The 14832-nt window shown below is 45.1% G+C and overlaps 1 protein-coding gene across 8 annotated transcripts in view; it reads right to left on the bottom strand.

The window, feature by feature from the left end:
• The window catches only part of ZMYM2 (zinc finger MYM-type containing 2), an 88340-nt gene extending 79472 nt beyond the window's left edge, over positions 1-8868 (bottom strand). For 6 of the 8 annotated variants that reach the window (XM_064717788.1, XM_064717781.1, XM_064717772.1 and 3 more), the window contains exon 1: positions 8733-8868. The gene's annotated coding sequence lies outside the window, so the exon portion shown is untranslated. Of the gene's footprint in view, positions 1-7661; positions 7720-8058; positions 8210-8732 lie in introns of those variants that run through there. The other 2 variants (XM_064717799.1, XM_064717809.1) reach the window with 2 other exon arrangements.
• Positions 8869-14832: the final 5964 nt, after the last annotated feature.

The raw sequence follows: 14832 nt of genomic DNA on the forward strand, positions 1-14832 counted from the left end.
GAGCTTTTCAAATCCTCTATGAACTTTTGCCTAAGAAGAAAGTGATGCCTCAGTAAGCTATTCCACCTTCTAGTTCTTGTACCTGCTGAAAGGCTACACACTGGTCCCTGTTGGATTTTGCACTGCTTAGGCAATAACTGACACTCAGAAATTCAGCCTTTAACACTGGAGATGGAAAGGGAGATGAAGGAAGCACACCCAATTATCTACCACGTTATTGGGTGCACCATCTTTGCTAGAGCAGGATTAAGTCACACTGTAATCTATTCTCTTTTATTGAGGAACAGACCTTCTTAAGTAATTCTTGTGTATGTTCTCCAAACATTTCTTGTGTATCTTCTTGGGTTATGGTTCTTTTGAATTACTAAAAAAAGTATTTTTTAGTAATTTAAATTTAGTTGAATTTAGTTCAGATCAGTACTGTACTATACACAGTATTAGTCAGACAACCCCAGTATTTCTATTTGCCAGTTCTTTGGATAGAAGTATACATAACAATGGTCAGACACAGTGACAATGGCAAATATCCAACTTTCAACTTTTGCTTCTGGCAAAAAACAAAACAACTTTGTTGTGCTCTCCATTTTCCTTCATTTCGAAATTGTGATTTCTATTTTTATTATATGGATTACAAAGGACTTTTTACTTGTCCCCTCTAGAAACTACTTGGCTTCCTTAATGAGGCATCACCTATGAGAACAAAACATTTCCTGAATTTACTTTTTTTTTTTCCAAAAAACATAACCACCCTTACAAGAAAAACTACTGCTACTACTAATAATTATTATAATAAACAAAATTCCAAATACGCACGTGTGCAAGCACTAGTTATAAACTCAAAAGATGTCTGGTAAATTCTGCCAGCTTAATAAAAATTCTTAAACATTTATAGATTGGTATATTAGAAATCAACTGTTGCTCAAACAAAACGATGGCATTAGCTCAGGTAAAAGAGAACCCTGGGTCTTCTTTCCTTCTCCATACACACAAAAAAAGAAAAAAAAGACACCAATACCACACCCATAGATCACAACTGTTATCACAGACTGCCAGGAGCCAAAGCTGTAGACCACATCATGCTAGCCACTGTGCAAACACAGAGTAAAACTGTTCAAAGAGCAAACAATCTAAACATAAGGGGCAAAAGATGGAGAGAGACAAAAATGAGAATACAAGGAAACAGCACCACCATAAACAATGGTTATGATTAGTTCTTGTTCTAAGGATGGTGTGTTTGAGTCCCAGGGTGACAGGAAAGGTGGTGGTTGGGGTTTGTTTTCAGTAGGCTTTATTTCCTAAAGTCAGGTTCTTTTGCATTAACAGGTTGCAACTGGCTTGCTTGTAAGGGTGCACATGCAGAACTCCTCCAAGCATGAGGAGCATCACAGGGGAATGAATGAAATTGTTTAACTGTCCATGATGTCACTTCCTACACAGCTCTTACAACCTCATTAACAACAAAAAACAGATAGTATCCTTCACAGTCAAATCCCAACATTAGATTAAAGGTAAGTAAAACCTGTTGGTTTTACCACCATAAAATGCAAAAGGCAAAAAGACTGGATAGTCAAAAGAGAAGTCCAGGAAAGCACTCTGGTACAGGATTCTGAGTCCCTATCAACAGAGCAGGATCATTTTTATCACATCTGTTAAGAAAAATTGTTACCACACGATACAGAGGTCAAAGGCATGATCTTGTACTCATGTGATTTTTTAACACAACTAAATAACAAACACCTAATTGCTGATGAACTGTTAAGACACCACTTAATACGTGGGAGAAATCTACAGTCCCTCTTAGAAGAGTGTGTGCTATGTCTAAAACCAGGGCTAGACCCAAAGATCTCATGACACTGCTGTCTACAAGCAACAGCACAGAGAGGTTTCCTTTGCAATAGCAGCCCCAGCTAAAGGTCAGACATCCACAAAGAGAAGTCAAAAGCACACGCAGAGATTTAGCTAGTTTAGAGGGCAGCAAGTCTAGAAGAGAGAGCGATTTGAAGGTCATCCATAAAGGCATGACAGCTGAGTTTACAAATGAGATGAACAAAATGTCTTTTAGAGAAATCTGATGTAGTACTAGAAGTAAATACCAAGCTAGAATGATCTTACACAGATCTAAGGAAAAGGAACTGCACAAAGAAGTAAGGTTTTCACCAAGGCTACTTTCAAGGAGAGAGGAAAACAAAAAGCAAAAGAAAAAAAAGCACAGTTGCGCTATGAGTTAAGTCAAATGAATTAACTTTTTTAATGTTCAGTATGGTTGCATTGCACAGAAGAGCCTAAGGAAAGGTAAGATGCCAGTACACTTCCAACAAAAGACTGCAAGAGGAAAACAAAGATGTCCATGCTTACAGCTCACAGACAGTCCAAAAGTTCCTTGGACTGTGAGCTGTAAGAAGCATCAATAAGTAAAATTTGTCATAACCCATACAATTCTATGTGCATGATTTTCTATCTTCTTCAATACCATCTTTCACAGTGAAAGATTAGAGGAAACTAAATGTAGAAACCAACACAAACACAACACCAACTTCCATAATGCCGCTTATCTCTCCTAATGATCTGGCCCAGCAGAAGTTACATCAGTAGCTCTGGTTCCAATACCTAAGCAGCGTTTGTCCCCATCAGTGCCCATGTGGCAGCATGTGCCCAAGAATACATGGCTATTGTACAAACCATTCCATGGGGGAAAGGTGGAACTGAGATGACATCCTGCTTAGCATGTGTTGGGGGTAAAGCTGATGAGCAGGGACTATGCCTGAACAGACTTCTGTACAGCACTAGGGACACAAATGTTGCTATTACAGCCTTTGGAAGCTACAGTGATGCTAACTGAAGGATTCTGATAGTCTTGTAAGGGTTAAAGAAGCTGTACAATAAAGTTCATAAACCTTTTAAACAAACGAGTAACATATTACACCTTATATTTTTTAGAGACCCAAACACATAGTTTTGCAGGACAGCAAACAACATTAAGTAGTCTCATCTCAGACAAACTTAAAAAACCCAAATAAACCCAATCCAAATCCTCTTGTGCTACTGACACTCAGTATGGCTGGCCAGAGCACTGACAAAACCTGAGTGTTTCAAACCAGTATTGCAGCTACTCTGCTAAGATCACTGAACACTTGCTTCTGCACCCCACCTCTGTGATGAGTCCCTGCTATCCCTACAAGATCATTCTCTTAATAGCTGATGGTGAGAAAGGGGCAGAAAAAGAAGTTATGGTAAAGCTAATCCCAAAAAATTTAGGAAACATGGACAAAAATTAAGCATTTAAGCTTGACGACAAACTTACAAAGTACAAATGCCCTCTGAATCAAGAACAATTGGAAAAAATATGTTGGTGGCAATCTTGTCACTAGAACACAAAATTACCAATCTCCGTAGATTTTACTTATGTGGACTAATAAAATCTGTATTATAACCATTGACTGAAATAATCTTCTTCTGATAGCAAACCAGAGCAAGAAAATAACTTTCATCATTGACATGTCTAGTCCAACCCTCAGTGGACCCTGTCCATAAAGGATAGTCACTGATCTCATCTACTACAACTGCTGATGTTCTCTTACACACACACATATAATCTTTGTGTGTGTGTGTGTGTGTCTTATTGAACTCTAGTGGCACTGAGTTCCACAGAATAAAATTTCTACATATAAAATATGTGGAAAATAAAAGTTCCACATATAAAAGTTCCACATATAAAATTCATAACTTCTGGAAGTTCATGGAAAAGAAAAGTTTACAACTGTCAAAATCATTTAAGTATAAATAAGTGGCACTGAAATCATAGAATCATTTAGGTGGAAGATACACTTAAGATCAAGTCCAACCATTAAACTGGTATCACCATGTTCACCACTAAATGATGTCCCTACGTTTCACACTTACACATCTTCTAATTTCTTTCAGGGATGGCAATTCCATCACTTTCTTGCGCAGCATGCTTCTATGCTTGACAACCCTTCCAGTGAAAAAAAAATTCCTCAACATCTAATCTAAACCTCCCCTGGTGAAACTTGAGGCCATCTTATCCTATCACTTGTAACCAGGGAGAGAAAAGGCTGACCCCACCTGGCTGCACCCTCCTGTCAGGCAGCTGCAGAGAGTGATGAGGTCCCCCTGAGCCTCCTTTTCTCCAGGCTGAGCACCCCCAGCTCCCTCAGCTGCCCATCACAGCACTTGTGCTCCAGACCCTTCCCCAGCTCCGCTGGACATGCTCCAGCCCCTCAATGTCTCTCTGGCACTGAGGGGCCCAGAACTGAGCGCAGGATTGGAGCTGTGGCCTCAGCAGTGCTGGGTACAGGGGGACGGTCACTGCCCTGCTCCTGCTGGCCACACCTGGCTGAGCCAGGCCAGGATGCCATCGGCCTTCTGGGCCACCTGGGCACACACAGGATTGTATTCAATGGAGCCAACCACAGCAGCAATGAATGCTGCTTAACCATCTGAGCAGGGGGTGAGGAATGGAGATTCACATGACAGCAAAGATGCAAAGCTTTAGAAACCACAGAAACACCTGAGAACAGTCACACATGAATCAGCACTTCTCTCCCAAAATAGGTGGCAGGATGAATAGTCCCAATAAAGTGCATTTACACCAATACACACAACATGGGTAACACAGGAGACTTGGTATAATTCACTGTGCAGCTGAAAAACTATGATATAAAATCAATATAGTGAAAGTCCCAGCTGAAGAGGCCATTACATGCAATTGCATTCCAGAAGTCTCAACTTCTTCCCTCTACCAAAAATTTCTCTTAAAAGTACAAAACACTATCTGACAAACTTGCAAATCTTGGTACAAAATGAAGAAGGTAAATAGTAGCATCTAAATTGAGTAAATTATTCATACATCAAGTTGGCATGTACTGCCAGCCATAAAAGCCAGCAGCACATAGGGCAAGCTATAAATATGGAATACAAGCTAAGCTTTGTCTGAACTTTAATGTGTAAGCAAGCAATGCACTTAGCCACAAGAGCATTCAACTACTAAGATTAAACCAGTGAAACCAAGTTAAGAAGTTGAAAAGGAAACACTTCCAGCCCTAGAGTTGAACACAATTTCAGCGGACACAGAACTCCACTGCAACATAGGGGGCTTTTAAGGCCCTCATGAGGCAAGTATTACCTCCAACTTCTCACACTGGACACCTGAGCAGTCTTTTGAACTCTTGTGAACTTCAAATTCCAATCCATTTCCACAAATTGGTTGAGTTGATTGTTAATTGTGATGGAAAAATAAACAGTTCTCCGTGAACAGTGAATTTTCCATTAGCAACAATTCTTGATACAAGTTCTTAACAGAACCCCCATACTGCTTTTGTTGCAGGGTACATCAATTGAGTGCAAACTCAAACAATGTGACAGAACTTCAATAATTCTGTGCTTAGTCCTCAAAACCAAAATGAAAACTTCTCAAACACCACAAGGCGATTCACACTTCTGCAGGACCAAAAAAACCAAAACCCAAACCAAACAACCCCAGCAAAAATCTGGAAGACATTGTACCAGCTTTGTACCACATCCCTCTGTACATACTTGATCAAGCTCTACAAAAGACAGAGAAACTTGCTTTCATTTTTCCACTGCCACTTTGACATTCTTGCTGATGCAAATCCCTCTTAGCATGTTATTACAGGGTAAGCAACAGTAGAATGCAATCATATATTTGAAGTCAAAGAGGATTAATAACAACAATGTAAAGCCAATTTACTAGATAATAAAGTGAATTTATTGCTCTAATTAAGAGAGACTTCTATTAAAACAAGTTACTTAGTTTAACCACCAAATGACATGGCTGATGAGTTTGGTTGCTAGAGATGACCTTGCAGCAGTAAACACCACATACTTTCCCTCCCAGAACAGCATGGTCCTACCACATGCCATAAGAAGGCTGTACCACCATACTCACAACTGGAGGAGGACAATGTGCCACCTACCAGGATACATTTGTGCAAGACATTTACTAAGTCTTACAAAGACCTACTGAATCTTAGCTATATGGCCGTTCCTGGCAGTATTCTCATCTTCTCATAAGCAGCCACACAAAGCTGCAATAATTTTTGTCGAACTAGCACCAGTACAGAACAGTCTCCCTCCTTCGAAAGCATCATTTGCCTTGATTGCTCCTAGAAGTAACTTTTTTTGACATGAAGGATCATCAGAAATAAACAGAACAGCTGTTAGACTGGAATGCATAATGAATGAATCAGAAGTTAGATGGTAGTCTTGCATTCAAGATATGGTAAGACTTAAAAAATTACAATTAAAAATGTTTAACTGCTGTAGCAAGTCAAGGGTTGGAACAGACGACTTTATTAAAGATAACATGCCACGTAAACTCTTACAATTCTTTGATGTGGTCCGTAATTTTAGATGCCCAGAATAAATACAGATCCGATGGCCTCATCTTAAGCAGTGAGGTTTGCAGCGAACCACTCACTCTTTGTATAGCCACCAAAAAAGTGACAAAGAAAGTTGCAAGCTCTGCAAATCTGAAAAATCTACCACGTAAAGCAACAAGGGACAGAAACAGAGAGTGGGAAAAAAAATTCAAGACACGAGTGGTGGGGAAGACCGCACCAGCTGAATCCGCGCTGCACCCAAGCGAGAGACCCAGAATGCGAGAGAGGCGCTGCCTTTTTGTTTTGTTCTCGGGCTGCACGTTCCCAGCGGAGCGGCCGCGCTGCCCGCCGGCGCCTCTGGCGGCGCAGGCCGCGCACCGCGCCCGGGCCCGCCGCGGCAGCTCCGAGCCTCTCCCGGGCGCCCGCAGCCTCGCCCGCTCCCTCCCTGCGCTACCTGGCGATCCCGGAATCCCCCACGCAGCTCAAAAACAGCCCCAGCATTGACAAGGGCAGAAAATAGAGTCAAGTTACGTCCCAGCCGTACCCACAGGGATTGGCACCAAGCCTCTCCTTAAGCCAACCTAGCACCCAACAGAGATCAAAATCTGCTCTGAAAATCCCACACAAACAAAACACCAAAAAATGCTCGCTATTGGGAACCTGTGGGTTTCCCCAGTGTCCTCTAGCTTCCTGGGGAAAGGACAAAGCAGATTGCTCAGAAGCCCAGCCAAGGAACCCAACAAAACCACCCAAACAAATCTACGGGTGTAGAGAATCAGTGTGAATGCACAAAGAGACGATGGAGCGCGCTTCTCCATCGCAAACTGCTGGGTGATTTTAAACCTCCCATGCCTCTTCTTAGCTTCGAGATGATACGGGGGACACGTGATTCGAGCAATGGGGGGGGAGAAAATTCAAGATGGCTGAAGGTGTCTTGTCACGGATTTTCATACACGCTCCAGAACTCTAGAGGGCACCCGAAATATGCCCTCGTCCTCCTCCTCCCTCCCGAGCCGGGTAACGTGAGCAGCAGCAGCAGCCCGTCGTCTGCCTGCCGGAGTTGGTATTGCAGGAGCGGTGTCTGCAGCAGCAGCGCCCACTCCGCGAGGAGGAGCCGCCTCACAGCCATTACTGGGGCTTCGCCCCAGGGCAGCAGCTACTGATCCCAGGAATTTCCCCAGCCAGCCCTGGAGGGACCTCATTTCACCCCTGCCCCCGGAGAATACGGGGCGGGGGAAATGGTTGAAGCTCGCTGGAAGCAGGTCTAGCCAAGGCAGAAACAGATACACAAATAGCACTCACAATGGAGCTCCCTCGCCTTGTTGGTCGCTGCCAAGGCTGCACCAAACTGGGCTGGAGCCTAAAGGAAAGACACGGGGTTAACACGGGGCAGCGAGGATCAAGCAGCGCCCCCAAGGAGCGTTTCCATCGCCTGGCCAGGGCAGGTACTGCCTGCATCACTCACCACTTCCCTTTAATCGCAATCTTTCAAATAAATAAATAAATAAACAAAAAATAAATCCACTGCCCTCGCCGAGGGCGGTGGGGTACACCTCACGGCACACCCACGCAGCTTGTCCCCGCTGAAAGAAGGAGGGACAAGGAGCCCTTCTCGGGCGCCGCCACACTGGGGGCTTTCACCGCGAGTGTGGGGGACAGGGCAGCGGTGGCACCCACGGCGGGGAACAGCGAGTATTACCTGCGAACTTGCCCTATCAGCCCTGAACCGGCGCCCAGAGGGGCCGCGGGGCCCTCAGCGGCACGGCCCCGGTGCCGGGCGAGCGCCCGCGCTCCCTGCCCGCAGGCGCGGCAGTTGCCCCTGGTCTCGGGTTTGCCCCTCTGCAGTCGGCCAGCAGCACTACCGCCTCCTGTCCGCCATTAGAGAGACCCAGCCGAACAATACGGGAGGGGAGCCGCGGAGCGCCGGGCAGGGGAGGGGAGAAGAGGGGGGGAGGGAGGTACCCGCGGGGGGGGCTGCGAGGGTGGTGGGTGGGGGAGGCACCGGGGCAGAACAACAGCCGAGGGCCCGGCGGGGAAGGGAGGGAGAGAGTTAAAATAGGAGGCGCTAGAGCAGACCCGGCCCTTCCCCCAAATACCCCTGCCCCCCCCCTCGGGGCTGCCCCCGGGCGCCCCCCATTTTTCCCCACCGCCCCCCTCCGAGGCGCGATGGTTAAGCGCGGGACTGCCCCCGGTGCCGCCCGCGCCCCTGCCGCCAGAGGTGGCGGCGTGGCAGCGACACCGCGGGGTACTTCGGCCGGGTAGCTGGGAGGCACGGCGGCTGCTCTCCCATCCCCGCCCTGGGGGCAGCTGAACGCCGCCAGCCCCGCGCCAGCCCGCCCCGGTGAGGCGCAGCGCCCCGCGCCCCCGCCTTACCCGGCTCCCCACCGCCTGCGGGCACGAACCCCCCCGCGGGGGGACGCACGCACTCTGCGCTACTCCTCCGGCGCCTCAACTCTAACTCGGTCCAGTCCCGGGCGAAGCGCAGCTGCTGGCGAAGGGGAGGAGGAACCGGGCCAAGGGAGCTCGGGGAGATCCGCCTCCCTGCCCCGGCATTGGCTTTCCCAGAGGGCGGGCTCTGGCGCTGAGCTAGCCGAGTGGGTGCGCCGCCCATCCATCAGAGCCGCCCGCAGCCGGTTGACCCTATAAACTGCCAATCTTCCTCCTGGCCATGCTTGGGGTTCTTCCCACTTTGATCCATCAGGTTTGAGGAACCCGGATCGTTGCCCACCGACCGGCCCGTTACCCGTGCCCCAGGGGTGCGTTGTCGCTCCCCGCGCCGCTCTTTGACAGCGGCAACTGGCAGAAGTTCTCGGTGCCGCCGAGCCGGCTGCGCCCCGCCGGCCGCGGGCAGGGTGCGCTGGCCGTCCCGGCCGTGCGCTCGGTCCCTGCGGGCGCCACCGCTCCGACCGTGGGGCGCGGGCTCGCCTCTCCCGCTCCGACCCCTGCCGCCGAGCCAAGGGGCTGGCAGCGCTTATCCGAAGGGTCCCACTCTGCTCCTTCCTTCCCCTCACTAGGGTTTTGAACCTGGGGCCATTTCCATGGAGGACAGAGCATGGGTAATGGAAGCATACCCAGAGGGAAAAGGGAGAGTTCACGTCTCCTAGGGAGGGCGCCTGACCCGCGTCCCCGCAGCCTGCCCCGCCGAGCAGCGCCTCCTCAACCGAGGACGCCTTGCTACCCCCGCCCGCCGCGGGGGAGGGCGCCATATCAGCCGCCGACATGGCTCCTGGAGGAGATGGTAGTGGTGGTGGTGGTGCTGGTGGTGGCAGTGGTGGTGGCGTCCTCCATTTTGTCGGAAGCCGCTGCGGGGAGCTTGGTACCAATTCGAACCAACGTGAGGCGCAGCGGGGCGTCCATTTGAACGACCTCCGTCCGGCTTCCCCGCGGGAAAAAGAGCCGGGTGCCCCCGGCAGTGCCGCGGGGTGGGGACGAGTGCTCCGGCCAGGCGCAGGGAGCCAACTCTCCGCCCGCCCTTCGCCAAAATGGAGGATGCGCGCTTCCCTTGCGCGGCTCCTTCCCCGCGCTGGCCATGGCACCAGCGCCCGCTCCTTCGAGGACCGGGAGAGCGCAGCCGCCCGTCTGGCGCGCTGGTCCCGCTCTGCTCCATTCACCCATCCTCCTCTGCCCAGAAGAGGGAGAGAGAGAGCGCGATACCCGCCCTGATCCTCTAGCCGGGATCAATGCGTGTCAACCACGCGGAGCAGCGTCCCCCGGGGAGAGAGGCTCTTGTGTGCGCAAGGCGCTGGGTTTCAGCGGCTGGCGCCATTTCCAGTCGGGAGCTGGAGCCCCCCGCGGGATCAGCCTGAGGGACAGCCTTCCTCACGGGCGGCGCAGGAGTCATTGAAGGGGTGTCACCTCTCTCTCAACAAACCTTTGATGTGTTTGGCTAATAATTTTCATGTGTGGGAGAGATGAGAAATTTTCTATCATCCATTGTCACAACAATACATCTAGTGTCTTCCCAATGGTGCCGCCCAGAGACACAGGCTCCAGTCAACAATTCAACCCAAAAGCTTATCCAGCACTGTTACTCTATGTTGTTGGGTGGAATTAATATGGGTTTGGGGTTTTGGGGCTTTTTGTTCAAAACACACTGCTCATCAGATGGAGCTTGGAAGGGCTACTTGATGTGGAGGGACAGAGTTCCCTCAGGGCTGGCAGCAGCTTGCTCATGCCTGCAAAAAAATATGTGAGCTGATGGCAAAACAGCTCTAAGTCAACCACTGCCAAAGAGGAAAGTGCCATGTCTGCATGCATCATCATCCATTTTGAAGATCTCAAAGTTGACCCATAAATTTATATATATTTGATCTGCAGTATCACACTACGAAAATAATTATGTAACCAGAAAAGTGTTGAAATTTTGACATTGAATCCCATTCACTCCAAGTCAGCTGGCTCCTGACCATCTTCATCATTAGCCTGGAATATCTTCTAGGTTGGTAAAATCCAAAGCTGTTTAAAGTTGTCCTCCCTATTACATATTTGCCAACGTTCCTAGTCGTATGTCTCAGGAAGATGTCTTTTGTTCTACAGCAGTGTTTATCCATAAGCATTTAAGTTCTCATGGAGTTCAGAAAGAAATTCAAGAGGGCTTAAGCACTAGGAATGGATGGTAGAAAACAAGTGTTTTTCTAATTAAGAGCACATTAAAAGAAACCTATCATTCTTACTATTCTATAGTACTAAAAGTAACTGGAGAATACTTTGCATCTTACCACTGCCATAGCAAGAGACATTACCTAACAGTGTTATCTAGGACTATTACATAGCAATAGAACGTTTTCATTAATGTTTTAGATTATACAGCTTAAACAAAATTTAATGGTTTTGCTTGCACTTTTGGAACTATGTGAAATGTTTTTATATATTGAAGTTTATAACTCCAGAGAACTGTTGTCCCCCTATAGACATGTAACCTTAGTTATAAATTCATATGTTGAAATATAGCCAAAATAATTAAATACACCATGACTTTTCCTTTATTTTTTCAACTGACATCAGGAAAAAGGGTGAAAAATTCAGGCAATTATGTAAATTCCTCTTCTTCTATAGAAACATGTATAATTCAGACAACTTTTAAGAACAATTCATATAGAGTAATTCTTTTTATGGTTTGAAAGAGTTAGCGTTATTTCAAACTCTTTCAGCAAAATCTCTTCATGAACACCAGAGAACTGAAGCATATGTATTTATAGGCTTCACACCACTTCTTTGATGGACAGGCCTGATGTCAGTAACCTTACTAGAAAATGTCAAATGTACTGACTGGGAGTAGATAAATTCAACAAAGTTGAGCCAACAGTTTGTTTATCAACTTATAAGAAGAATGACATCCTTCTCCTGTCATGGAGGACTATTTTCTCAAAAAACAGTCAACTTTGAACTGAGAAGGAGTAATCTGATATATTTTGGAAGGTTTATGTTTGAACAGAAATCTTAAAAGGACTTACCAAGACAACCTTCAGGTGATGCATATTGTATTGTAATAACAGGATGAACATAGTTTAAAGCCACTTCTTAGAACAACTTTTCTTTTTCCCCCTATCATTTCTTCCAGTATTTCTCTTTCTTTTCTGTCCTTAATCTCACTTCTTTATGTACTTATCCTCAGTCCCTCTTGGCCACACAGAGAAGAAAGATGTGAACAACCTGTATAGGTTGATGGAACTTGTGTTCTCATAGTCATGGCATAATGGAATTCTGGTCTACCAGTGTTTGCTCAATACAACTTCAAGAAATAGTAGTGGAGGGAAAAGAAATTAAAAATACAAAATCAAAACAAAAGAAAGCACAATCTTAAAACATCTATAATCAGTAACAGCTTCATCATTTTGGTTTTGCTTCCTCTATTGGCGTTCTGATTTTTGAGTTTCATCAGGCACAGCAGCTATTCTTTGTAGACTAAAGCTCTGAATGAAAAGATAAATAGGAAAAAACTCTTCACTGTGAGGGTTCTGAAGCTCTGGAGCAGGTTGCCCAGAGAAGCTGTGGATGCCCCATCTCCGGCCAGGATCAATGGAGCTTTGAGCAACCTGGTCTAGGGGAAGGTGTCCCTGCCCATGCTACAGGGGTTGGAACCAGATGGTCTTCAGAGTCCCCTCCCAATCCAAATCAATCTATGATTCCATGATACCATACCTGTGTGTTTGTACTCTACGTAACAGAATCCTTAGAATTTTTTAAAACTACAAAAAAATGCTTTGTACAGGGCATTACCTGTGGTTTTCATTATGGCTGTTGAACTAGATAGACATTTTGTAATATTTATAAATAAATCACTATGTAGATATAAGCAGATTGCATTCAACTGTTTTGTTTGCAGTTTAATTAACCAAAAGTGATCTTTCCAACAGTTAAATAAGGAGGCAATATATCCTATTCTATGAGTTTATCATTCATTGCATAGTATAATATGCCTTCAAATGACCTTTATCCCGTATTTAAATTTTGGAAGAGTAAATAACAACTTATGTTCTGGTCTGGGCAACTTCCCCACAGAAGACATTCCCATACTGAAAGAATAAGATTGTAATACCTACCAGTTGTTTTTCTGAAATAATTTTAAGAGAGCTTACAATAATCAACATAATCTTTACTTGCAAAGTAATTTTTATTAATTTTTAAACATATGAGGATTTTGGTTGGATTCATCTCTTGTCTTAATGGAGAAATGGTATTACAAAACACAAGGTAGGATCTTAAAACTATAAGAGACTGCTTAGGTCACTGAGTCCACTATCTTGCTATTAGAGGAAACTGTGTCATATAATCCCTTGCAGAAACTTTTCAAGCCCCCTCTTAATGGTAGCTTGATATGTTTACCCCCTACTTCTGTTGCAAATCTGTTCCAGAACTTCATTGTTTTGGTGGTTAGAAACTTCCTTCTAATTTTCAGACTAAATTTATTCAAGAATCCATTTGTTTTTGTGCCAATATTCATCCTTTGACTTAAATAGCTCTTCTCCCTCCCTGGTGTTTAGTCCTGATATATTTATAGGCAGCCATCATATTCCCTCTGAGCCTTCCTTTTGCTAGACTAAATACAGATTTTTTAGTCTCTTCTTGCTCAACAGATCTTCAGTCCACTGGTCATTGTGCTGGGCTTTGTTACTGCCCATCCCAGTCTGAACTCATCTGTCTGAATGTGAGTTCAAATTCTCATAATAATCCATTTTAGACTAAATTACTGCATTGTACAGTAGATCAATATTTCCATATTTCCATGGAATATTACAGTCTTGGGTGTGTAGTTGCCTTTTTGTATAAGTGCATTAGATAGCCACCTACTGGTACCTATGTTCTTTTCTAACACTCAGTTACTGAGAAAGTTCTCCATTAACAGCAAAATTTTTGTTAGCATCCAAGTGCATGACCTTGCATTTTGTATTATAGCAGTTTGTTTTGTTTCCATTAGTTCAATCATCAAGGTCATTCATTGTTTTTCCATTTGACGTCTCACTGCAGCTCTGTTGATGATGCTGCCTAGTTTTGTGGAACCAGCCACTGCAATAAATTTATTTTCTCTTCTTTACCAAACAATAAGATTCATCCAAGAATAACTCCCAAAGAAACCTACTAGAAGACACTATTCATTTTGGTACTCTTCTGTTTGATACTACCTGCTGCCATTTCCTTCATTCTGCTCTGGAAAATATGACCTTATCTCTGGGATTCTCAATGGGTGGCAAAACTCTTCTGCTACTCAGTCCCTCTTTCCCCAGAAGCACTCTACTTAATGATCCTTTTTATGAACTGTCTTAGCACCTGCCCCTTGCAGAAAGGGCAAATAATTTTAATTTCAAACTTCTGAGCTCCTCCATTCAGTTAACTTGATTAACTAGGTCATAGTTTACCAAAATTTGCCTTTTGAATAAAGGGGTTTAGATATAGACCTGCTTTTGTCTTCTTTCCATACAATTTACAGCATCAACTTTCAGGATCATTTTCTACAACCAGTTTTTCTATACTGTCCTGTCCTCAAACTGTAAGTCCAAGTCTAAAATAGCATGATTTCATGTTGGTTTAGTGACATTTTGCTGAGAAAAGCTGTCAGCTATGACATTCAGCTATTTTTGGGGTGCTGCCACCATTAATAACATTTGTTCTCCAACCTACTAAATCAATTAAGTAAAAAAAAAAAAAAGGTGAATAGCTTTTTGCCACCTTAGTGAGTTGAAGTGACTTATGTGTCAACTAGGTACCAAAGCCCCCACAAAGACCGCAGAGAAGAGTGTGCAGCCTGAAGGAGGAGAGAATGACTCCGTTTCAGCAGGAGGGAGTTGTTGCATGAACCTAGCTTCTCATCTTACCATAACCTATCTTTGGAGCAGCATCTGTGTATGTATTCCTATATAGAAAGAAAATTCCCTATTCTTTCTAAATCCTATTTCTTTCTAGATTTTTCACTTATGGATCTCAAAAACTGTTTGATCACAAGTACTAATCAAATACTGGATTTGCAAGTTAAACC

Source organism: Zonotrichia leucophrys, chromosome 1, assembly GCF_028769735.1.
Source record: "Zonotrichia leucophrys gambelii isolate GWCS_2022_RI chromosome 1, RI_Zleu_2.0, whole genome shotgun sequence".
NCBI classification, from domain to species: domain Eukaryota; kingdom Metazoa; phylum Chordata; class Aves; order Passeriformes; family Passerellidae; genus Zonotrichia; species Zonotrichia leucophrys.